At 48.7% G+C, this 26,756-nt stretch overlaps 1 protein-coding gene across 4 annotated transcripts in view; it reads right to left on the bottom strand.

Annotated features, from left to right (window-relative positions):
- LOC122183869 (LIM domain containing preferred translocation partner in lipoma) overlaps positions 1-16,886 on the bottom strand; it is a 303,475-nt gene extending 286,589 nt beyond the window's left edge. For 3 of the 4 annotated variants that reach the window (XR_006180395.1, XR_006180394.1, XM_042878277.1), the window contains exons 1-4: positions 16,753-16,886; positions 16,514-16,646; positions 3,600-3,705; positions 3,006-3,055 (exon numbers count right to left, since the gene is read on the bottom strand). The gene's annotated coding sequence lies outside the window, so the exon portion shown is untranslated. The other variant, XM_042878278.1, reaches the window with a different exon arrangement.
- Positions 16,887-26,756: the final 9,870 nt, after the last annotated feature.

Here is a 26,756-nt window from a genome sequence, read left to right as displayed (position 1 = left end):
CACCATTGCTGACCCGAGCGCAATCTGAACCTGGTGCTGCGTGTCGCTGCCGCATCCTGCCTTACGCTGCTCCTGGCTCAGTGTGTGACAATAGGTGTTTTTGTCCCCTTCCAGGGATGAATAGAAAGACACAACAGGGGCAGGTCCAGGAGGCATCATCCTTCATCTACAATTGCTATTGGAAATGTTCCTCTCATCCTTTACCTTACCAGATAACCCAATAGGCAAATTTAGTCTCTGTTTATGATCAGAAAAGACAAGACCCAGCAACCAGTCCCATCTGAGAGGGGCATCAGGCCAACCTGTCCAATAAAGCACAATCAGGACTGCACATGGCCTTGAGGTCCTGATCCTGCTGCTCAACTGGGACAGGGAAATGCTCTCTTCATCTGACTCAGTCAGTCCTTTACAAAAAGCACATAGTTGACCCTATGGAGAGGAACATGTTCTGGACAAGCAAAGATCTCCTGCATCTAAAAAGAGCTTCAGGACAACAGCATCCCTAGATCCAAAGCCATTCTTCCAGCTTGTAATCAAAAACCCCTCTGTCCCAACAAGGAGCCCCCAGGCTTCAAGAGAAAAGCCTCACTGCTGCCTGGGCAGAGATGCACAACACGGGGATGCCATGGCAGACAGAAGCAGATTAACACCGTACTTCTCCGCTCCAACAGCACTCTCAGCCTGTGCAGCAATGTGAGAAGGCAGACATTTTGCTTCCAGGGCAGAGCCCATCCTCACACAAAAGCTATTCGCTCCCACCATCAGACACAGCATGGCCCTCTCCCACCCGCCCACAGCTGCCCTGTGCCAACCTGCAGCCCAGCAGGAGGGGAATGCACCCACCAGCACAGCAAAACCTTCCCAGCCTCTCTGCCCCAGCAGCCTCCCAGTAGTTGCAGCCAGGAACACAGCACTGAGGAATGTGCAAATTGGGACGTTTGCAAGGGGAACAGGCTGCCCAGGCAGTGCTACCAGAGTGATTCCCCAGCACCACCCACAAGATACTATTGAATTTGTAGGAAAGGAATTCCAGAGCTGACTCTGCCCATGTATGGCCACAAAAAGCAGTGAAAAAAAAAAAAAAAAGTGTCATTACGGCACATCTGGCTTTCACTGATACCAAAGCACAAACTGCAGGAGAAGCCAAAATCCCGCAGTAACAGTAGCTGCACGTTTACTTCCAGCAACAGGGGTCAGGGCCCAAGACAGTGTGAGTTTAGTCCCTGACACCACCGGTGACAGGAAACATCTAAACCTGTGCACCACAAGAAAACAAAGCTTTCTCTCTTTTGAAATAAAACATTTAACTTGGTCATCTGTCACTTCCACTGCAAAAAGTAAACCTTACAAGGCAGCACAGCACACGTCCTTACAGACGGTTGTAGAGGCAGCTCTGAACAGCCAACAGCTCAGGTGACACTGAGTGCCACAGCCAGGCAATGCCAGCGCACTGCATTCCCAAAATGCAGGCTGGGACCAATGCTCTGTGGGCAGCTAATCAATCATGCTTGTTAAACCCCCTAAAACCTTTCCCCAGAGCCATGTGTCCCACGTAGCCAGCAGGAAGGATGTCCTCCATGGTCAGAAATGGAAATTTTTTGAGCACTGCAGCCACCAGGGCGAAAGATGCTCCAAAAACCATGGTGAGATGGGTTGTAAATGTGCCTGGGAAAGTTCTGCCAACTTAGACATTTACAGCCCATCATAAAAAACAATTCCTAGGAATCGTCAGTGCCAGGAGAAGCAGCAGGATGAAGCAGAAGGAAGGTAAGGAAGGGAACAAAAAAATCCATCCTGGGAATGCACCAATCCCTACTGCTCCTGGCTCCCACAGCACTATTGAAGCCAGGATCTCCTTAACAGTTAAATGCCACTACCTCGCCTGCCCTGCCAGCAGGGGAAATATCAGCTGTGTCAGCTCGAGAGGCAAAGGGCTTACCAAACCAGAGAGGAATGCAGGCAGCAATGGCACACACTGGGGACAGGGAAATGAAACCCCAGGGAAGGCTGTTAACTATTGCTGCCTTTGCACAGGGGTCAGGCGAGGTACGCTTTATGGCTCCTGGGGCTGAAGCCTTGTTGTGTGACCTTAGCAGGACTCCCATGCCAGAAATGAATATCGCTGTTAGAGGGGCTGGGGGCACGGAGACCGAGAACACGAGGACAAGGCAGCTCCTGGCTCCTGGCAGGCAGCCCAGTGCAGCCCTTCTGTGCCCAGAGCTTGGGAGAAAGTGCTGCAGCCCCAAGGGGACATTGCCAAGGATGGGGCACAACAACAACCCAGCATCCAGGATTAAGGATGTGTGTTCCCTCCAGTGGCGTCTGCTGATTGCAGACCCTCTGTGTGGCATTAGGATGTCTCTTCGGGTTCCAATTGAAATGGCATTATGACTCGTCTTGCTCTTATGCTTAAACATTGGTACCTAAGCATAAGCTGAGTCAGTGGCTTTGTTTAAGAGCACCTTTCACTCCAAATGACAGAGTGATTTGTCATTTGGACACATCTGTGTGCCACTACAGCTGAATCAGTGAGCTCTCAGCTGCACCACCAGTCCCTCTCTGCCATACTCCCAACCCTCCAGGGTAAAAATAAAAGCACAGGGGTCTGGGAATAAAATCTAATCCAAGGGCTTCTGCACAGCAGCACAGCTCGTTATCACTTGGACAATGGGTCAGGTGTGACCAATTTCCTTAAAATAGTATTACAAAAGCAGGATTCCCAGAATATTTGATTCATAAAAATGCCTCGAAGAGGCTGAAAGCACAACTTGCACAACAGACGTAGCACGGGGACTGCTGCAGCATCACAGAGATACATACACCTACATCCCCTCCCACAACAAGCACAAAAGCAGGCTTAGGACTTGCAAGCTGAAGTCCTGCACAGCCAAAAGTTAACACAAACGTTTGGGACAGTTCCACTTTGCAGGCAAAGACGAAAAACCAGGTGCAAGGGAATAAATATAGAAAGTAAAGCAGGCAAAGCAGGTGCTGGCTTGTAAAACCTTGGCCAGAAAGGCTCCCCAGGAGGTTGAATCTGGTAGCTTTGCAACAGCTTCACAGAGACACAGAAGAGACAGAAAAAGAAAAAAAGAGAATGTGAATGCATATGCATTCCTTATTGCCATATATAGTATATACAGACATTTGGTATATACCCCCTCAAGCTCTCACGTGCCAGCACACAGCATGTACAATATATGTGCTGCACATCCTTGGTTCCATGTGCCCAGATCTGTACTGCACCCATGTATGTATATACATGTCTACGTGCATTTCTTATGCATGCATTTGTCAGCACACCCAACCACCACCCATGAACGTGTGCTGCCACACAACACACCACGCAGCACAGTGTATCTGCAGCCTCAACGCTCACAGCTTCTTGCTGGTGCTGAGCCCTTTCTCTCACAGCTCCCACTGAGCAAACAGCACAAGGAAATCACCGTTCTACCCCATTTTCTAGTGATCCCAACTCCTCCACACTCGGTTAAAAGACTTTTCTCCCCTAAGAGTCACAAACAATATGCTACTGTCATAAAAAGCCACAGATCCTTCTGAGAAGTCACCCCATACGTCTGTGACACGTGGGTACATACCGGCTCCCGCGCTGCACAGCCTTGCTGGTGGGATGAACTCAGAGCGGGGCTTCTGGAGGCACGCAGGGTGCTGCCAGAGTCACGACTTTGGGTTTCTTTCACAGCCCTGTGAAGAGAGAGAGAGAGAGAGAGTTACCATGTGATGCGTGCCGGGTGGGCTTCCGACGGCTCTTCTCTAAAACTTGCAACTTAACCCACACAACTTCTGGGAAACGGAGCATTTTCCTTCCCCAGCTTTTTCAGACTGAAGCCTCCGTACTTCTGGACCGCTTTACAGCAGCCACCATCTATGCCCCATGAAACCAAACATCACCACCTCTAATCACCGAGCTCTAAGGTGCCACACAAGGAACGTAACAAGATGTGACAATTTGTAAAGGTAGGGATGCAAGGCATAAAATGAAGCACAAAATGCGAGGAACAGCTTAAATCTGTCCTTTGAGCCAACAGAGGAGGTAGGAGGTATTATTCCTGTTTCAAAGCTCATAGGATTTGCTGTTACTCTAACCGAGTTGCTGCTGTGTTTCCCTGTGCAGCAGATGCTGGTAGAGCAGAGAGGCCAAGCCACACAAGTGGCACCCTGCATGCATGACCCCAGGACATGCTGCTGAGTGGATTCACAGAGACAGGCAGCATCTGAACCGCACACTCCTTCCTGCCCCTGCTCAGCATCTCATTCCAGCCACAACCCCAGCACTCTGACATCCCCATCCCTGCTGATGACAAGTGCAGGATCACTTCATTATTACATCTCAACACACAAAAAACTACTGCTTTTTGCTGCCATAATGATGGAAATGCTCAGTTCAGGCTCGTGCTTGCTTTACCTGAATCGCTCCTAAGGATGTATGAGCCCACAAGTCTACCAACAACATACAGCAGAACACAATAGGTGGCTCACAATCCAGGTCTGCGAGCAGTGATACATCTCCATCATACCAATACCACAAGAGCACACTGATGTCCAACCTGACCCCTGGCACCTCCCCAGCTCACCCCCACGGACCCTGTGTTGGCAGCCAGCCTACAGGGCCCACGTGTGGGTAGGGCAGGTACAGAAGTCCCTGAGAGCCTCAGCACTGCCTTCTGGTGCAGTGAGGACAAATGGGGCCAGAGATAGCAGTGGCCTCTCCCACTCACCACAGGGTTCAGAAATTTAAGATGAGTTACTGCACAGTTTTATTGCTGCTGAATTCAGCCATGGAGCAATTTCTCTTCATCCGTCATGGAAGAGACAAGTATAAGCAAATATTATGGTTGTGCAAGTTTACTTTTCATTTTAAAATGATGTAGAGTTATATACAATTTAGGTCCTTCCCACAGGCTCCTGGCAATATGCCCTTCGGTCTTATCTGCAAAGGCAGAAGACAACAACATTCCCCTCTGGTTCCAACACTGTTTCAATTCAATCCACAACAGCACCTCTGGGAGCTCCAGGTAAAACAATATTCTTGGGATCCAACCTGTGTTTAGAAGACCTTGGCTCAGATTTGTCTTCCAGCCAGTTTAACTCAAGAAATATTTATCAGATCAGTTACAGGATGCCAGCAGGCTCAGCTCACTGACCCACACCCTCTTCTCCCTGCTGTGGCTGTCCCCATCAGTTATCCCACTGCACGACCACAGGCTTGCAGCAAACCCACTCCTGCCTGCCTCAGCTCACCTGAGCTCAAGGCTGCCCATATCCCAGAGCTGATGTGGGGCCACAGGGCAGCACCCTGTCCCAAAGAAGCACCTGCCCCTCTGTCTGACATGGCTCCTCAGCCATGCCCATCCCCACCCTCGCTCAGGAGAAGAGCACAACGCACAGACATATCGTGATCACCGTCAACACAAGTCTTTGCTCCGCTGCAGTGCCCAGGGAAATACTTCTGAAGACCAACCCTAGGAGACACCTCTGGGTTTCCCACTTCTCCCAGCAACCTCTGTGGGAAATGTTCAGCTGCTTTTGCAGCAGAAATACCACTAACAGACAACTTTTTGCTTTACACAACTCCAGCCCCTTCTCTAGCTTACCACAATGGATGCTCAGCGGTCAGCACGTGTCTAATTCTGATTATGATCCTGCACCAAAGATTCCAGAATGCAATTACAACACTGCAAGAGGTAACAGGAGAAAGTCCCTCCGGTAACACAGCTCAGCAGAACACAGTTCCCATCTGGCAGAACCCAACACAGCAGTGTGCTCATGCCTTCAGAGTAGCAGCTGCAGGGACAGACTTCCCAGTCCAGACACATGGATGTGCACACACGTGAAACTCTATTTTTATGTGTAGTGCAGTACAGACCACTTATTTTAATGCACCCTCGAGCATTTCAACTGGCAGTTTGTCATTCAAAAGCATTTTAAAGCAAAGCCAAACAGCAGGAATCAGTCGGCACAGTCAAAGCACTGAGCAGCCCCTGAACAAAGTACCGTAACAGGGACTTATTAAAAGAAGTATTTCCTTCTTTTCCCCCCGAAGCTAGGTAAATTTAAGGTACAGTTCACAGAAAAACCGCTCAGAAGTTCTAAAGCCATCCCAACTGAAAGATACAAAGCTGAAAGTGATCTAAGTGCAAAATCCTGAGATGCGATGACCAGCAGCAGCCCATGCACTACTGCTGACACCACTGCTGTGCCACTGATAGCACAGATCACAACACCTCACAATAACACCTTCATTTAAAGCACAAGAACAATACATAAAGCAAGGCTTCCTGTTTACTGATCTACCTTTAAATCTGGTTACGCTTCAAAGTCTTACAAGTACCCAGAGTTCAATTCCTACTATTGTTTCCTTAAATCAATACTGCTACACTTGCAGAAGCTGCAGCCTGATCACCAATACAGCTGGGATAAAGCAGCCTCACATTGGGAAGCTCAGTATCAGCCTGAGCACTGCGAGGAAAATTGGAGTTGTAACTGCTCTGGTTGCCAGTTTTCAAGCACTGACAAGTTCAGAGAGTCAGCCACCAGCACGGCCTGACAGGGGTCTGCTCCTGTAGGGCTGGCAGGTACACGTACAGGTCCCCACATGACAGCCCCACTCAATCTGACCTTTTCATTTTAAATGAAAAACACTTAAAAGCCTGTACTGCTTTGACATATGCATTTTTATGTCTTTCCCACACAGTTCTAATATTTGTTGTTTACTGGCCAAAGTCCCCAGCTCAGAAATCTCAAGTTATTTCCTCTGCTCCAGCAGTTCACTGGCAAAGCTACCTAAGCTCCCCATGCACTGCACAGTTAGGACAACAAGATGAAAATCTCAGCTTGGAGTCTTACACTGACTTAAAACTCAGGTTATATGCACAGGAAGCTCTGCACCTGAACACCTGCCCTGAGACACAGACCCATCTTGTTAACACAGGACACTGATGCCTGCAGGATCCCTATCAGCTTTCTGTGTTTACTTGTTCCTGTGCTTCTCAGGTTTCATTTATTAAACTGCTCGATTCAAAAGAACATTGCTGAAGCTATCTAACACAAAGATCATGCAAGATAACTAAAGCTGGAGACATTTCCTTTTTGCTGCTCTTCAGCACTGCCAGCAGCAGCACCTGCTCAGAAATTCATCAATACACACACCAACAAACCAATGGGCCCAGCTGCTGCTTTTACTCGGAGGCCAGATCCTGTGACGGTGTAAAGCAACAAGCATGCCATGCAAATCTTTAGTTTTGATCTACAAGGAAGCACATGTCCTTTTTTTTTTTTATTTTATTGTCCTCAGCCATGAGCTGTCTGCAAATCTGCCACCACCACACGCGTCAAAATAAGCAATCATGGGACTTATCACTTCCAAACCCCTGGTTCTGGTTGCAGCAGGAACTGCCAGCATCAGCTGTGATGGGAGGAGTTAGCAGCAACTGAACAGCAAACCTTCAGGCTGCAGGGCAGGAGAGACTATTCTAGCATGCTCCTTCTGACACAGTGGGGCTGGATCCAGCTTCCTCAGATAGACTACAGTATTAAAACACATGGGAAGTTACTCAGGCATGACGCATTTAGGCAGTAGACAAGGAAGCTGCATGCAGCTGTCCCTGCAGCACCCCAATGGCTCCCAGTTGGGGCACTTGGGCAACAGCGTAGGGATGGCAATTGTAATGCTATAATGGGATGATAATGGCAGGGTGGCAAAGCCTTTGGCTTTCAGCAGTTCACCCGTGCTGCCAGCTGTGATTTATGGGTCTGTAACACACACCAGGACTGGACCCCATATTTTCAAGCACAGGCTGTTGGCCTCATCCCGTTTGCATTCCTGGAAGTGGAAGATTTTCAGAACAGCCTCATTGATTCCCCCCTGCACACACCATTTGCTGCCTGCATTTTGCTAAGCCTCGTCAGGGAGACTTCGAGCAAAAGGGGGGCAGTTCACTTTCTCACTTGAATGCACCCCAGCTTCTTGATCAAAGAAGAATAATTGATTTCACTTTCATTCTCATGCAGTATAAGAGCAGCACAGAGCCTGGGTTTCAAACAAAGGATAACGTTTTGCAATTCAAAAGCAAAAAAATTCTTTTCCCCCAGTCTCACTAGGCAGCCCCAGCAGAACGCTGCCTGACTCCCAAGCCTGAAGTCAGACCAACAGTGACCAAGTGCATAAGGAAGCAGAGGACAAACACTGCATCCCAGCTGCTGGAGACAGAAGGCATCCAGCTGCCCCCAGTCTCAGCTCAGGGTCCCTGCAGCTCACGTTCAGGCTGAAATCCCACAGCACAGAGACAGCATTTCTGTGCCCATTTGCTGTCAGTGGTGTTGCTTACGATAAACAAAAACAGAAGTTAAATGTTATCATAAAGTACTATCTTCCTTCGTCCATTTGGGATGTAAATGGCAAGAATTTGAGGGTAAGAATCACCTCTTCCCAGGCTTGTTCGAGTCACGCCACAACTAAACCCTTGGGAAATGAAACCTTTACAGCCCTGAGCCAACCAGACACTCTCTGTGGTTCAAGGCTTTCATTTTACCCAATTTCTGCCAGGTCGTTTGAGAGCTGCTACAGCTACTGGGCAGCTAGCTGGACTCCCCCTGCTATAAGCATTATATATGCCCACTTATAAGCATTACAATCCATCACAATGTTTGAAAAAGAACAGCAGTGTAGGACCAGCAAATCTCTCCATCTGGTTTAGAACCTTCCATTCCCTCCTCACCCCCATCTCCACAGATGCCTGAGCATGAGTTATCTTCTTTCATTTTCATCTTACTACCAAACTTCTATGGTTTCAGACTTGGAAGGAATACTTTCAGCTGAAGTTACAACATCTATATTAAGAAGGAAAAAAAAAAGAACAATTTCTTAGTGTAGTTGCCCCACCAACCTTCTTTCCAAACGACTGGATCAAGAGGCTGAGTAAACCTCTTTCTCTAGAAATAGAAGAAAAATGAAGAGGGAAAAAAAACAATGGGGCAGAGGGGCAAAGGTTAAAATGGAAGTGTGGCAATCAGCAGCCTTATCACTGAGTGCTTTTCATGAAAACATGTTTGTTTTCAACAAATGTTACCATCACAGATGTAAAAATAGGAAAAATGAACTTTTTCGCTTTACAGAACTAGGACTGAGTTGCAAGCTGATACTTCCTGCAGAAAACTCAATCTTGACAAAAAGTCACTTATACCAAATATAGATTCAAAATCTGGAGAAATCCTAACTACTCTTACTACATTTCAAAACTAAGAGGAACACAGGTGTCTGTAGACACATCCACCCTCTGAATGAGAAAGTACAACTACTTCCATTATAGATGATGACTGAGACACATAGAAAATCTATAAAAAGACTGTTGTAGTTCAGATTACCCCAGCTCCAGTCAGAATGCAGGTCTCTCACTGTGTTGTCCCTTTGGAGGCAGTTTTTCAGGCCACACTCTGTAACAATGCACTTCTCCCTGCTGCCACAGAGCCCAAGTCCCCATGTGAGGCTGGGGAGAAAAGGAGAGGACAAAGCCCACACGCAGCGTCTGTCCACCTCTTCTCCCCAAAAGAAAACCAGAGCAGCATCATCTCCCACCACCCCAGGTTGCACGAGCCTCAGCATCAACAGCTAAAATAAGGTGCTGCGTGATATCCCCAAAAGGAAAATGGGAGAAGATCAGTTTAGGTCATGGAGTTACAATGGAAGGGAAATGTGATCCTAATCCCCTGGCTCAGCACTCCTGTGAACCCACCGTCCCATTGCATGCCTGTCAGACATGCATCTATCTTAACACAACAGCCCGATCACCTGCCTGCACAGCCACAGCTCCACACCCATCTCCTACGTGTCAGTCAGGGAGCCACCATTGCATCACACAGCAGTGGGGACAGCAGGGACAGGAGTCCCCACGTACACCTGTGATGCACTGGTTGCACAGCACCAGCTCCGTCTGCACTCCTGTCTTCCAGCTGGGCAAATAGGGCTCAAGTTCAAGCTCCAATAAGCCCAAAGCACCATGTAACAGAAGTGGCCTCACAGGCTTCCATGGGAATGCTGCCGTTTACCCTCCTGCCAAAGGAGTAAAAAATGGGGTTTTTTTCCTCTCCTAATTAAAATTTAAGAACAAAAAGTCTTCAGCCACTCTGTGCTATTTTACCTTGACCTATGGAAGTAAATACACAGGATTTGCACATTTCCTTCGTTCTTTGCTCAATACAAAGAGCAGCTGTACTCCTGGACCTGCACAACTCAGTCCATTTTGTCTTCCTCTTTCTCCAGGAAAAGAATGAGGCTTTTGGTTTGCAGAATGGTGAAGTTATCAATTGACAGAATCTTAAAGATTGGAAAAGACCACTCATTTAATCCAACTGTCAACCCATCACCACCATGACCACTAACCACATCCCTAAGATATCTCAGCACCTCTCAGCTCCCCCACTGGCATTCACAGGCAGAGATCCCAATTCTGCCCACGTAACTGACATTTTCTCAGCGCAAAGATCCCTTGACCACTAATTCTCCATTTTCTTCCAAGAGAATGCTGCACAGATTTTCTCCAGCCTGATGTACCTGAGCACGGTATCTCAGAGAAGCACAGCCTATTTGTCTCACATGCCAGCACTGTGTGGGTGCAACATCACACCATGGTGCAAAACGTTTTGAGACCAAGGAAAGTCTCTTCAACCTTCTTCCATCTCGCTGGTGTGATTCACAGGAGCACCAGGCAGCGTAACACTGCAGTCATACCTGTCCTCACCCACTCCTACTCTACCATACTGAGCTTGTCAGCAGGAGTTTCATCACTGGCACTGAAGCCAGCGTTGAATTTACCACATCGATTGGTTTGTTTGTTGCTTTTTGTTAACAAAAAAAAAGTGGTGAGGGAGAAAAATAGGAAGGAACTTCTGGAGACAAGGATCTCTCTATCACACTTGCCAGCTGATGTTTTCAAAGACTCACACACACACAGCACCACATCAGCTGCCATCCGGCATGCAAACAAGTGAGACCAGCTCCACACCAGCAATCCTCCAGGCTCCAGGAGAGGTAGCAACTGCTGCAGTGAAGAGAAAAGAAGGAGAAAGATTCACACTGCATCTATCACAAGAGGTATGGCCACGTGCCTGGTCATCACCCATGAAGGACACAAGGAATAAAGTCACAGAGGAAAAAAGCATCTCTGTGAGCAACCACTGCCAGAGAGCAGAGGCCACACACAAGCCAGCAGTCACAGGGCTGACCATGCAGCACTGAGAGATATCACACAGCCTTAAGCCCAGAAACAGGAGACATTTGTGAGGGAAGAGCTGGCAAGGGAAGACAGTTTCCTATGAAACCAGCAAGACCGCACATTGCGGAGGCTAACAGCAGCCATTTGCCCACAGCCACCATATATCCTGTTACAACTCCCAGAAATACAGCTGACTCGATCCCCAGCCTTTATCAGTATTCACAGAGACCAGAGAAGGTCAACAGAGTCGTCATCCAGGAACAGAAAACAAGCACAGCGAGCTCAATGGGAACTTGACAGGACAAGAATGACTGCAGTCACGGAGGAGCAAGAAGAGCTCACAAGCCTGGCCCTCTTTTGCTGAGGCTCTCAAAGAAGACAAAACCCCTGACCTTTGATTAAACTACGCTACTCTCAGAAGAGGGGGTGGTTTAGGGGCCCAGGGACTCAATAAGAAACTATTTATCTCAAGGTCATGGGTTCATCCCCTCTCCAAGTACTTTTTGCTTAGTCAATTAAAAGAAGGGACTCAATCTGCATTAAAAAACCTGTTACTAAGGGCACAGTCAGATACTGCCTTGTGAAACAGGCAGATTAAGAAGATACAGCAGCTCTGCAGCTCCTTGCAATCACAGCAATGCTGGGAACACACCCAGTGCAGAGCACAGCCTGCTTTTGTGCCCTGAGCAGCAAAGCATAGGAGAGGACTGCCAGCAGGGCCTCCAGCACCAGCCTGGACATCCCAAGAAGCACTATTCATGGGGCTGATTCTGCTCTGGCCTCCAAGCCTGTTCCAGGGAGACTCATAGCATCCCTGAGGTGCTCAGAGGCCAAAAGCCCACCACAAGGTCACGGTGGGGACAGGAAGCCTTTGCTGCCTGCAGTCCAAACACAGGGGATGTCCATGGACATCTTTCAGCCCTCAGCCCTGTGGTGCTACTGGACACTCCCACACAACCCCTAGAAGGGGCTCTTCCTGTGGCTGCCCTGCTATCCAGCCCATCCAACGACACACGCAGAGAGAGAGCAGGGAGGAGAAGGCATCTCTCACTGCACCGTTGGGCCCAGAGCAACGTGTGAATCAAAGTTAATGCATATCTGAAACCAATTACTGATAGAAACCAAACTGTCTAGGAACTCCAGCTGCTGCATTCAGAGTTCCCAGTAATGAGTGCTGTCAAAACCTTTTATTTTCTAACCCCCCCCAAAAAAAACAGAGACTAAACATGCTCCAGCACACGGGGTGCACACACATCTCTCCTGCTTTTAACAGCTTCCCACCAAGAAAATCCAATCCCCCCCCCCCAAAAAAAGTTGCTCTGAGGTTTCATAACATTTTTAACAGCTGCATGCTTTATACCTATTTTTCCTTTCATCCAGAAGCAACTTTCAGCTGAGAAAGGATTCAAGCATGAACTCGTGGCAACCCTGACAGTAAGACCTGACCCTCTTTTAGTCAAGGGAATGAGGTCCCCACGCATCATGGGTGGTGTCAATAAAATGGTGAAATAGAGGGGCCTGGAAACAAGTGGGAAGCAAGCAGAGCTCCCTTCCATTTCCCACTGAGGGTAATTATTGCAGAGAGGACCGCATATCCTTTTGGCTTTTAATTAGTGGCAAACCAAGTCAACCTCGGCTCATATTAGTGAGAAACTATTAGGGCCTATGGCTCTGCAGCCAAGGAAAACAAATCCACACTGGTCCTTCACCCCAAGAATAACTTCTGATTGTCAAGTACAGTTACCAGGGGAATGAATAGCTTCTCCTGCAAGCGCCTCAGTCAATTAAACTAATGCAGACAAAAAGGCCAGGCAGGGGTGACTGCAGAAAGCACAGGGTGAGGCAGATGCATGTGCCTGGCAAACAGGGAGCACCAGGAGCAGGTTCAGAACGATGATGGAGATTAGCAGTCCGCAGCCACCAGAATACACTGGAGGCTTCTCCACGGGATGCTGAACAGTAGAAGCTGATATCCTGAGCTGTGATTCATATTTAGCAGAGAACGACAAAGATCTGAGTGAGGAAACACCTGCAAAAAGTCCTTGGTTTATCAGTAATTCAGAACTGTCCCATTGCTGCCTCACACTCCACTCAGCAGCCTTATGATCCTGCCTGAAACTCAGGGCAAAAATCACCACAAAATAGAAGCTGGGAGAAACAAGTACAATGCTGGGCTCTTTTTGAACACGAAAGCCAAACATCTAAAACATCCTGATCATCTTCCTAAGCACCCACCAAAAAAAATCCAGTTGCAGCAGGAACTTGCTTTAGGTCATGCTGCTCTTTGCAGATGGGCACTAACAATCCATACACCACGAGGATGATTCTTTTTCCCTTGTGCACCTGCATTTTATTAAGAAGATAGGTATGGATCTGGGAGACTACACTGGCTTACAGAGCCTTCCTTATTCCTTGCCATAGCTTCATACTCTTTAAAAACTAGCCAAACACCCAAATTCCCCTTAAAAAGTAGGGAAAAACAAAGAGTTTTTGGAAGAAGGCAAGGCAACAAACAAAATCCACTGCTACCTCCCTTTTAATTGGGTTTTAACCAAGCGTGTATGTGCATATCCAGGTCTAAATCCCACCTCCCCCCTGAAAAACTGAAGGAAGTTCAGTGGTTGGTACAGCCCGATGTCACCAAGGCAGTGCTATGCAAAGTTGTGCCCACACTGCTGTGGACGTGTCCCAGCTCAGACATGCTCCTCTCACAGGTGTTGCTTGGATCCCAGGCATCTCTCTAGAAAAGTGCAATGCTATTTAACTTCCTCATGAGCTCAGGCTGCTGCCAAACATCTGCTGTGATTAGCTGGTTTGTGTTTGTGAAGTGCACACAAAAGTTATCGTAAGGAAGAAACTGGCTTATTTATGGATGTGAATGCTGGACCGAGACCTAAACCCACATTCTGTATTTGCACATGTGGCCTTATCTCCCCTGCCAGATATCACCGTCTGAATCAATGGATGGACGTATGAGGTGCTGCCTTGAGTGCTCTCAGCCAGCAGGTCTCCTGCAGGCTCCAAGAAGCCATGCTGCAGCTGATGAGCCACCCAAATTCCTGCTGGCAGGGGACTTTGCATCAGGTTACACATTACTCTTGGGTGTCCCTCCCTCCCACAAAGGCCTCCGGTGACTAAGTGCTGAGGAATGAGACAGAGGAGCACGCAGCTCAGGGGCCACCACAAAGAGCGCTGCAGGAACAGAGCTCCCCAGCAAAGAGCCCAAGTATCTTCTAAATGGACACAAAATTATACACGCTAATTGCCTGCAATAGCACAACCACCAGCACCTTATGTGACTTAGAATTAGACTTACATGACTCAGAACTGCTTTGCACCACGCTGCAAATCCTAGACATACAGCACTGCTCTGCCAGAAGCTGCTGCTCTCCTTTCCACCGCAGATACATTTCAATACTTACCAGGTCTCTATCTTAGTCACATTCTGCTAACACACACTTCTGACATCCTTTTCATCTTCCCCCATAACCAATCTCTGTCCCCATGTTAAACTCTCTGCCCTCCTACCAGCACACTCTGGGTTATCTTCAGCTCCCAGAGCTGGAGCTCAGCAGACCCCACTGCAGGCACAGCCTCTGCTTGTTTTCCTGGGACTTCCAACACGCACAGCTTGGAGAACTCACTGCCCTCCTCTGGATACTGTAACAAACAAGAGGCTACAGTTCATAGTTAGAGATACAAACAACATGGAATAGGGAAGAAAAACAATGAGAAGGGCGAGCAGGAGTCCTCAAACACAGCAATGTCGAGCCCAGAATTACTCATGCCATTCACGGGGTGGATAGGCCTTGTCTTGTTCTGGAGATCAAAAGTGTTTGGAAACATCTCCATTATACCTCCAGTAGAATGTGCACAGCTAAAACACACACAACATGTTCCTGTCCTAAAAGGTGCTTCCACTAGAATAGCTGGAATTAGACCAGATGGATCCAACGTGGGACCTCCTGATACACACGGCCAGCTTTGTACACCCAGTTCCACCCATGAATGAGGGCACACCCTTAGCCAGGTATGAATCAAACCATCTGAGACATGAAAAATGTATTGAGAGCTGTTGGAAAAAAACAAAAACAAAAAAAACACCACCAAAAACCCATAAGGTTGTTCCTGCTTCACTGCAATCTACCTTCAAGGTATGGGGAGCAGCCCTGAACACAACAAACCTAGAGCCAGCAGATCACTTTTGTGAGAACTTCTTAGATGTGACAGCATGATCCCAGAGCTGAAACACCACCCCAGGCAGAAAAATAAAAGGGTGCACTCAGACCAGAAGCACGGGGTACTGCATGCAGGGAACTCGGTGGTGCAGGTATGGGTATGACACCCCTGTGAGCGTCCTCACACTCTCCAAGGTAGGACATGACCCATGCAGGCAGCCACTGCAACATCTTGGAGCATGAATCCTCTTTTTCACTCCAAGGAACGTGGCAGTAAAGCAATGTGAGGCAGTGTAAAGAGATGCCAACCCATACCCACTCATAAATTAAAGGCGGTGGGGATCACAAACCAACACACGGATGCCATAAGTACAATGAGGGGATGTAAGCTGATCTCGTGCAGAATAACTCACAAATAAAGATGCCCTGCAGGGACCCCTGCGTGCAGCAAGGAAGCGAGCTCTGCTCTCACAGCTCCTTCCCTTTTCCAGCTCTCTATTGATAACCACGGCCTCCACATGCACTCACACCCCAATTTCTCAGCACTGCCCCTCTCAGCAGAGTAAAACACACTGTGCAAAGCAACGAAACAAGGAGCAGAGGCACTTCATGAGCTGCCATCCTTTTCCCCAGACACTTCAGACACCTGGGTGAGTGGAGTGCCTCAGAAAAGCATGCTTGCTTGTATTGTTTTAACTCAGCTGCTGCTATGGCCTCACTCCCAATTGTCTATTCTGAAAGAGGAGTTACATGCCAAGAAAGCTGCCATCATCCCTACAGTAGCACAGAGGTGTGCCTAATGCCACTGTTAAAGGCTTAGGATTTATCTGCTGCACTCACAAGGTGATCTCCTGCTCTGTATGACGAGGCAGAGAGGTACTGCCATTCTGCATGCCACCGAATTGCTTCCGAACAAAGGAAACCAGACTTCTCTCTAGATAACATTAACCCTTTCTCCCACTGTTTCTCCCCCCATCTGTCTGCATTTGAAGTAAATTAGGATTCTGGTTCAGGAACACGCTTAAACCTTTGCTTATCTTTAGGCACACAAGTAGCTGCAGAGAATTCAGCTGGATTACTCACGCACTTGAATTTCAGACTTACTATGCAGAAGGTTCACCAAGCCTTCCTTAAATGGCAAAGATGCAGTGCTGTGTTTCCCAAGCATTGCTCTGCACATCCCCAGGAACTCTAGGAAGGAGAGGATCCCCTGTGCACACACCAAAGTGGGACTGTGCTAGAAAAAGCAGAGCGAGCATTGTGAGGACAGGCAGTCTCCCACAAAACATCCCGCTATACAAGTGATGGAGAACCACCACAGCTCTAAAGGAAGCTTAAAATACCCTAAAATTGGTGGTCTCACTGTACACAGAAAAAAAAGCCACTGAAGAATATACAGCTGATGATGTGGAGTCTCCACTCCCTTACTCCACTCAGTGAAATATGTTATACATAGACAGCACCTGGACTTCAATCATTCTCATGGTCCGCTTTTGGACCTCCCACTATCATAGCTTGGATTTAAAAGCATCCAAATGCCAAAGGCAAAGACCAGCTTCCATACTTAGCCAGGCACTTTGATACCCACAGTCCTTGGCCCCTAGTCAAGGATGACAACAACGCATAGGAGGCTGGTAAAAGCGAAAAAGATGAGGGAGATGGACTGTAAAGATAAGTCCAACTGCAATGCACAGTTCAGAGTAATCTTCAGAGTTGGGTGGAAAGATACTGAATTCACTCTGTATTTACAAACTTCTTTTTTTAACTATTTTTCTCTGTTTGGTTATCAGTTATGACTGCAAACCAAAGTGAGCAAACCTGGTCTAAACGGCTTTTTTTCCTCCTGTATTTCAGCGTTGGGGATGACACGACTCTCAGCTTCACTCCTCACCAAGCCTCGGTGCCCCATTAGTAAAATGGCAAGAATAATTTTCCTTCACCTCAGGAGGGCACCACAGAAATAGTCACCCCGGTGTGCAAAACACTTCAATGGAAGAGCAGAGAGAACTCTAGAAAAGCATTACAAGGAAATTAATAATTCTGCATTCAGCCTTGAGTTTGAATGGCATGTGGTAAATAAGGCTTGGGGCCAGAAACTGCACAAAAAAGAAACCAAATAGCTGCTCATTAAGTATCACCTTCCATTCCGAGCACAAAGAATAGGTGCTCTAGCAATTAAGTGCCTATATCATAATATCTAGTTGCAAGGGGGTCAAATTAAAGTTTCACTGACGACTCTCATCCCTGCATTTTGTAGGTTTGAAGTGCTTGGACTTTACAACTATAATACCATGATTTTAACCAAGTGTGTAGCTTGTAATTAACTACAGCATTGCCACATGGTTACTGCAATCACTATCTGCTTGTCTTGTGAAATCCAGATTACAGGCTTGTCTTGGCCACAGCAATAGCTTGAGGTATCTCTCAAAATTTGCCCAAACCCATGAAAAGCAAATCATGCCTCAAGCCATGAGGTGTGCTCACTTCAAGCCAGTTATCTCCTCTGGGGCTGAGCTGAAACACAAACACGGCTGCCACCAGAGCAAGGCAGGGCAGATGTGCAGCCAGAGCTACTGCTGCTTAGCTGCTAATCCACACATCCTCTCAACCAGTCCCTGCTGCAGCGTACGGACCGAGACTCCCTGCCTTCATTCAAGCTTGCCTCATTAAGGAGAGTAATTCAAGTTTGCTAAGGTGAGGCAATAAATTGCTAAAATAGAGAGAACTCCTTGTGGTACAGGCATATGGCACACAGATGAACCCAGGGCCATACAAAACTACAGCAGTCAGGGCACAACCAACATGAGAACTGCAGCAGGACTGGCTGCAAGTCACCTGTGGAACACACCAACTTTCTCTTCAGAAAACTGAGTTTCACACAGCCAGCTTCATTGCTGAAAAAGCCCTAGAGGATGTATTTTAAGTAACCAAGGCATGCAGCTGGACCGTTGTTACCTTTTCATGCACCCGTACCCATCCCACAGCCTCTTCTCAAACACAAGTCTGTATCAGCTTCCTTCATCCTCCCTGCCTTGCCCACTGACCAGGCTGCCAGGGAGCCCCAGACAGCAGCAGGCTGCCGGTCGCTGAGCTGTGCAACCCTGGAAAAGGCTTCAGCTGGAGCAGCAATCAGGAGCCCAGGAGGAAAGAGAAGAAGGAAGAACTGCAGTTCCTGACACTGACATCCACTGGCCTGAAGCAGGGGAAGGGGGGAGTTACAAATGGATGCATAAACAAGACCTGACTGTGTAATTCAGAGCTAACAGGGTAGTTTACTGAATGTTAATTAAATCCTCAGTGCCTGTTACCAACTGTGGAGATCAACTTATTTTTAAATTAAATAAGCAATAAATGCTTAGCTGAACTTCTATTAAATTTCACCCAGTCAATGAAGTATGTGGGGCTTTTAATAGACATTAAACAAGATAGTTATGGCAAGTTAGTTGATATTTTATTACCTTAAGATAATGGCCGTATTAAATCTCAACTAACTATTCCACTGGCAGCACAGTCATCCAAGATTTGGCGGAAGTTTGCCTGCCTTGAAGCATCACTGGGCAGCAGCAGCAGAGAGAGGAAGGCAGCCAAGTGCTGAAAGGCACCTACTCAGAGGATGCTCAAGTGCATAAACCCACTTATGTGCAAAATGGGATCCCTCCAAAAGGAATGAATCCCAAAGAGCACTGTCCACTTCACACTGGATCACAACTGGCATAACAACAGCAGAGACCCTCAAGCATCCCAACTCCTAGAATCACTAAGGCTGGAGAAGACCTTTAGGATCACCCAATCCAACCCATCACCACCACACCCTCAGATCAGATAACGTAATTACAGGGTTACTGAGGAATCACTGTATTACGAAGAGCCCTTGACGCCACAAAGGAACCAATAAGCGTCCAAGAAATGATCAAAACCTGTATTTTTTTTTACAAGAAAAGGTTATCAGCAGCCCACAACTCTACCAATGTTTGTTTTCCTTTCTCGAGCATATTGAGATAGTTTGGGAGTGCTTCTGAGTGACTCACACGTGTGTCACTGTCACCCACAGATTCCAACAACAGATACCAACAACCTGAAAGGACAGAGACTTGCTGACAGCTACTTAAAATGATCATTTCCATGCCAGCTCTTGCGCTTGCTCAGAACATGATTGAAACCAACTCTTCTGAGATTAAAGCAGTCTCTGCACTGAGGTGCCTCTACCAGTAACCTTAATCACAATGATTAAGTGTGGGCAGTGTTGTGTTTTTTTTTCATGCTTGGTTAGAAACATTCTGAACTCTACCTGCTTGCCATGCCCAGAAGTAGGAGCAGAAAGAGCAGAGCCCAGCACGCAGCTAACCTCCACTCCTTGGGCAAGCACAAGCTGTCAAAAGCTTGTTAACTCTGCGGGCTTTTTTTGGTCTGTGGTTTTCGGTTTGATTTGTTGTTTTCTTTTCTGTGTTTGTTTTTGTTTTACAAAACAAAACACTCCTGACATTAAGAGGAGTAAAACACTGAGCTCTTCTTACTTCACTGACACCGTCCTTCAGAGACTCCTGGTGCACATGTAAAAGTTGATTGCAACATCTGCCATCCAAAATCTCCCCTGGAACTGTTGTTTGTAAGTTATTTCAAGTCCTGCATTTTCCTATAGGTAACCCACACTCTTTAAAGTTTTTGTGCCTTCCCAATCAGTGCCTTTGGTAACCCACATCCTCAGATAAAGTACGGTTTCCATCTCCCCCACTCTTGCCTGCTTTTCAAATGTGGCTGCAGTTCCAGTAAGCTCTCTAGCTTTTAGCAGAATTGCCCTGCTGTGAGAGCAGAGGGAGATGATGATTTAGTGGGGTAAATCATCATCTGAATAAAAGGTGAGAGTCTCATTGTCTTGTTCACACATGCATAAAACAAGCACAGGTGCTGAATCCCAGACTTCTGGTAGATCATATAGACACAAATTTGTATTCATATTTCTTCCCTCAAGCTTTATCTATGTTTGAAAAGTAAAATGCCTTAGAGACACAGGCGTACCTAAAGGAAATGCACATTTCTTTGTCATCACCACAACACCTCCAAGACCTCTCAGTGCACCCTTAGGGATGAGCGTTTGGACTCACGACACCTGAAGAGCTCCCCAGAACTTCAGGCAGCCACAGACAGCGGGGTGAAGGACCAGCCCATGGCTGGAACCCAGCTCAAAGCCCAGTGGCCAGGCAGGCTTATCAGGAGAAAGGCATTGCAGCATGGCTCCACTATTCAGATGCCAGACAAGGAACGAAACGCTACTGAGCTCTCACTGTTTGCACAGCCATGATGAGCAAGGAATGGAGAGGCTGTTGTGGGCACCCTGAGGGTACGTGTTCCCACTGATGCATGGAAACTGTCTTATTGCAAACCATTTGTTTTACTACTACTAAAAAAGCTACTGCTTTTCTCCAGCTAAAGCCAGCACGAGATGTTTCATGGAAACTTGCGTAAAATGTTTTTTTTTCTTTCCAATTAGATGTTCATCATACAGAAGGCAACACTATTACCTGGCAAAGCACCTGATAGTCATACAACCATCCTATCTTCTTTCCAGACTTGGCTAAATTCTTGCCTTCAGCCATATTCTGCATGATAAATTCAACCATTTAGTTACACATTACACAGAAAAGCATTTACTTCTTTTCACTTTGAATCACTCACTTTCACCCAACACTTCCCAAGCAGTGGCACAAGGGAACAGACTCCTTTACCTCAGCATTTATCACTTGTGTGACACCTTTCTAATGCACGTCCTTTCTGTGGGAGCAATGCCAAACTGCTGACCAAGCTTTAGGTAGGGCAAGAGGAAATGGCCACGTTGGCCATTTGGCCAGTTGGTCCAAAGGGAGGTTCAGGTTGGATATTCTTCTCAGAAAGAGTGGTGGTGCAGTGGCACAGGCTGCCCAGGGAGGTGGTGGAGTCAACATCCCTGGAGGTGTTCCAGAACCATAGGGATGTGGCACTGAGGGACGTGGTCAGTGGGCAATATTGATGGTAGGTGGACGTTTGGACTGGATGACCTTAGAGGTCTTTTCCAACCTTAATGACTCTATTATTCTATGATACTGAACTCTGAGGTTTTACAGCTCTCTAGCATTTTTGCAATCCTTCTCACAAAATTCTCCACCAGACTTCACAAAGCAGAAGGGAATTGCTCTGGATTTGTTAGCAAATATTAGACAGTCAAACCCAAGCAACGACATTAACAAACAAAGCAACAGGCAGTAAAATGAAGTGACTGCTGCCTCCACTTTGACCGCAGCCCTCCATACCGTAATTTGTACTATAAACTTTTAATTAAAAATATATACTGATGATCATTATATATTTAAAAGCACTTCAGCTCTACTGAGAGCGTAGCTGACACTTTGTCTCGGCGCACTGCAAAACTCACTGCTCTAGCTCCAGAGCTTCACATCCTCAGGGAACACACGCTTTGGCAAGCAGCATCCAACTGAATCTGCACTTACATGGTTTGGAAATTTGAATTACCAGAATCAGGAACTGGTGCAGCACAAGAGAGCAGCCCATCATCTCTCAGAATCACAGCAGGCACCTTTGATGTCCAATTTGCTCTGGAAGGTTCCAAGGCACGAGGCAGCAGAACTGCACTTGAATTTTTCTGTATCCCCACCGTGATTGTTGGGATACTGGACCTGAAAACCAGCCTTAGCCCTCCAGTGTACAGGTCCATTCTTGCTGGTTTGCCTTGGTTTCACACGAGATCGTGACAACATGAATTTACTGCAGGCTGGGCCTGCACCTACAGAAGATGAGATACCCATGAGATCCCACTTCAGCTTCATTTCTCTGGCCACGTCCTCCTTCCCCACCCAGGAGTTCATCCTGCTGCCTACAAGGTTGCTGCAGCTTACATAGGGCCTGTGGCGGGCCTGGTTTCTGGGGAGGAAGCCCTAAAAACCACTCGGGTGCCCTCTATGCCCAGAGATCAGCTCAAGGCCCAACTGACCCATCACACCACTCTACCCACAACCAGAGCGACCCAAAAGGCCCACAGTGGCCTCCAGCTGCTCCTGAGCTCCACTCAAGTGGAGCCCTCTTAACAAAACTCTAAGCAACCAAAAGAGAGGAATAACAGAGCTAATAAACTCAGGATGAATTGTTGTGGGTGGGCAAGGAGAGAGAGTAGGACAATGGGCAGAGGAAAGTTTTACATGGCGCATCTTTGTCCTTGGATGGATATATATCTCCTGAGGGAAATCCCATCTTGTGGAGCACTGCTGAGCCTTATCTGGGGCAGACCTGCTGCACGGAGAAGCAGAAAGTCCATCCTGTCCCCAGATCACACTGCTGCAGGCAGGACAGGGAGCAGCTGCTGGTAACGGGCAAATGAAATGTTAGGCCCCATCTGTGGCTCCAGGCATTTCCCTGCCTTCCTCAGACCCATACTGATAATTAATTGCATGATTGCCAACACCTGCTACATGACCCAGACCACAGGTGTCCAGGAACTCCCTGATTTCTCAGATTTTGTCCAAAAACTCATTCCTGGAAGGTATAAGCATCAACTCTGCAGGAAATAGATCCAGGAAGCAAAGAACCTCTCAATTCTGGATTGTTTCACCAAAATTGAAGGCTTCTGTGAAACTACGCGTTCCACATGGGTCACAACTATTTTCTGCACAGAACTATAGATATGTAGGAAGATGCAGCGGCCAGCATGATGGATCCCATAAACTCTTCAAACTTTGTGTAACCAAATCACCTTGGTCAGAGACAGCCACCAAACAGGAACCTGAAGCCCGAACCAAACAGCAGGGCCAATTTCACATGAATGTAGAAACCGAAAAGCCCATATGAAAAGAAAGCAGCAGAAACCAACACTGTGCACCCATGGGGCCACGCTGCTCCTCGAAGTACAGAGCAATTACAGCAGTTTTCTCCATCAACACCTCCTACTCGGGAGCACTGCCTTCTCCCAAGCGCAGCCCCAGGGCGTGGAGACTGCTCAGCTCTCCTGCACAATGGCAGGAATACAAGTTGTCTGTTTGAAAGGGGAGGGAAACAGGGGAGGAGGGAAGAAGGAAAAAAGAATAAAGAAAAAAAAAAAAAAAAAAAAAAAGCCCTTGGGTGACGTAAGGGTGTGGGAAATTTCTACAGTACTTACCTGTTGGGGAAGGGTGGGCCTCCCCTGGTGTATAAAAAGCTGCCACGGCTTTGCTTAACTTGTTACTGACTACCGCCACCCGGGCGAAGGGCGGGGGGGCATAGCCGCAACCCGACCAGGTGCACCTGCGGGCGGCGGAGGGGGGAGGCGGCCGAGCCGAGCCCAGGAAGGGGGCACCGGTGGGGGGAGGGGGTCGGGGGGAGCTCCCGCTACCGCCCCACCCGGAGCCACTGCCGCGCTCGCCCCGGGCCAGGGGGACCGCGGTGCCCCAGGCGTGGGGAGGAGCTAACCGTGGGACCCCCCCTCCCTCCGGCGTCCGGCGGAGCGACTCGCCCCGGCCGGGGGGGCTCCAGCTGTTGCACAGCTGTCTCAGCGGGCGGGGATCGGTGGTGGGGGGGGAGAGGAAGGGGTCAAGTTATTATTCGTAACAATACCTCGGGGGGGAGGAGGCAGCGGAGGCGAGAGCGGCGGCGGCGGCGGCGGGAGGAGGCGGCAGGGGTGGGCCAACAGGCGGGGCCGGGGTCGCGGTGGAGTTCTGGCCCGCCCCGCTCCGCCCCGGCTCGGCCGCGCTCCTCCTTCGGCCCCCCACGGCCCCGCCGCCGGCCCCTTCCGCCCGCCGCCGGCCCCTTCCGCGCTCCGCTTCCCGGCTCCAGCCGGCCCCTCCCGTGGTCCCCCAGCCCCCTCCGCGCCTCTCCGATCCCCACCGTCCCGTCCCGTCCGGGCCCCCCCCCCCCCCCCGCCGCGGGCGCCCCCGGCGCGGCCCGGCCCCCCCCCCCCCCCCCCCGGCTCTGTTTCACTCCGCCCTTCGCATCCCTCCCTCCGGTCTTTCCGGTCCTTTTGCACCCCCCCATCTCATGCCGCGCTCCCCGCCCCCTCCCTTGCGTCCCTTACCTCCCCTCCGGCGGAGGAGGTGGGCTGCGAGCCCCGAGCTCCCGGGGACAACCCCGAAACAAAAAGCGAAAGCGGCGGCCGCTGCCTCCCGCCCCGCCGGGCTGCTGCGCTCTGCCCGGGGCTGACGTCAAGGGCCCAAATTCCTGCCTTTCCCTGCAGGCAGATTTGTCCATGTAAGGGCTGGGGCCGGGGCTGGGGCGGCAGCTCGCGGCACCTCGGGGGTGGGGGAACGGCGATGCCGCTCCGGCCCAGACCCTGCGAGCATCGCTCCCCCGCCCCGAAACTCTGGGGTAGGCCCTGGGGTGTCCGCACCCCCTCGCCCAGCCCCGGGCACAGATCCCAGCGTTCAGCTTCTCCTGGAGGAGTTTTGTGCTGCGGTTTTGTGGCCCTTTTCCTGACATGTTTTACTCTGTTCTTCCCCAGCCAGGAGAAGCGCACAGAGGTGGACGATGCTCGGGGTTACAAAGGTTCTGTTGCCTGCTCGTAGGTTTGATACAAAACCTAAGGAGCTGGGGGAGAGAAACTGTGTTTTCTGCTCTTTCTTTCAGTTTGTTTTGTGGTTATTGATTAAAAAAAAAAAAAAAAAAAAAAAAATGGAATTAAAATAATTTAGATTTTGAGTGTGATTGTTTTGATGATGGGTTTAGGTTGGGTTTGCAGCTCTGTAGCCTGGGATTGCGCTCGTCCTGAGGAGCAGGGGAAGGCAGAAGGGTTATGCTGCGTTCAGGGGCCCGGTGCCAAGCCTTACTCATTTGGAAAGAGAGCGCTGGATGAGATTTTAAGCACTCTAAATGTATTTCACTTTGACAATCAAGAGCTCTGCTGTGCACTTTCAGAAGATGTTTACACTCTTACCCCATTACCAGCTTTAATGTCCGCAGTCACTGCTTAACATCCCCAGAAGAGAAAGTTAGTGCATGAGAACCCAAAAAAGGACATTACGCGCCTACAAGGCTTCAGGAGCTGAGGCTCGGAGTTCAGATCCAACCTCCCTCTTTCCCTCTCTGGCTGCTGAATTCTCCAAAACAAGGTGCTCCCCAGACCCACATGTTGGTGGATTGGAGACCCCAGGAGATGCCACTGCTTGGGAAGCGTGCCTCATCTCAAATCCAACCGTGGTACAAACGCTCCCTGTTTGGGGCCCATTCGGTGTCCTGCTCTGGGCCTGGGTACCAGCGCTGCCAAATTCTTGCAAGGGACAGGGAGCACTGCCGAGGGCAGATGCTATCAGAAGCACTGGCACCAGCCTGTCATCAGAGCCACACAAGGCTTCTAAGTGCTGTGACTAGAAATACCCTGGCCTTGTCCTAGATGCCTACCCTATATCTAAACCCTGCTGGGATCCAAAACCAAAGCAGAATAGCACATGAGTCAGCAGGGCCCCGTGCCGTAGGTGTACCTCGAGTGGCAGTAATACCACAAGCATGGCCTGTTGTGAAAGACGGGCACAGCTGCTGCTTAAAGCACGGGTGGACTGGGCTGGGTGCTGAGTGCCAAAGGCTTTGCCCACTGTCCTGCAGACGTGGGTGCAGTTCCCTCCATGGCCATGCAGCAGTTCGTGTGTCTCTCAGCCGAGTGCTTTGTTCACCAGACTGAAGGCCGCGTTCCTTGGGCTCTGAGGAAGGCTCCCAGTGGTGCTGCAAGGATTGGGTGGTTGTGACAAGGGACTTGCTGCCACCAACGGTTGTCAGTCACAGTGTGTTCTTGTGGCTCTCACCGGAGTCCTGCTTTGTAGCGTAGAAGCAAATGTACAGAGGAATTTTCGCCTGTTTTTTTTTATTATTATTCTTTTTATTATTATTACTTTTATTCTCCATGAAGTCTTGTTCTGCAGATCTGCAATAGCCAACTGGTATTTAGGGGAGGTATCTGAGAACTAAATGAAACCGTTTGGCCCAAGATGAGAGACACACATTCTCAACTTAGGATTTCAGAGTAAACCAGTGGTCAAATATTTTCCTTGTCCCATATCCAACAGTTATTGCTTCTTTATCCATCAAGCTTATGCAATTTTCCAGCCGTGTTAACAGAAGAGAAGATACTTTGCACGCCCATAACAGCTTCCTTTGAATGATCTCAAATGCTGTAAGCTTTGGGCTTCTAAAGCATGAGATAGTATTCCTGCTGCCTCCATTTTGCAGGTAGGTGAACTGTGACTAATCCTCTGCAGCACAGCAGAGAAGTTTGATTCCTAGACCATTACCTTTGCAACAAGCTGCCCCAAATGGTCACTGCTTTGTCAAGCATTTTCTATTTTTTTCCAATTTCCTATCATGACCAATATCATAGATTTTGGAAATGAAAGTTGAAACTTCA

This window comes from Lagopus leucura, unplaced genomic scaffold (assembly GCF_019238085.1).
Source record: "Lagopus leucura isolate 7727_CA_CO unplaced genomic scaffold, USGS_WTPT01 Super-Scaffold_100021, whole genome shotgun sequence".
Taxonomy (NCBI): Eukaryota; Metazoa; Chordata; class Aves; order Galliformes; family Phasianidae; genus Lagopus; species Lagopus leucura.
This window is presented reverse-complemented; position numbering and strand designations above follow the sequence as displayed.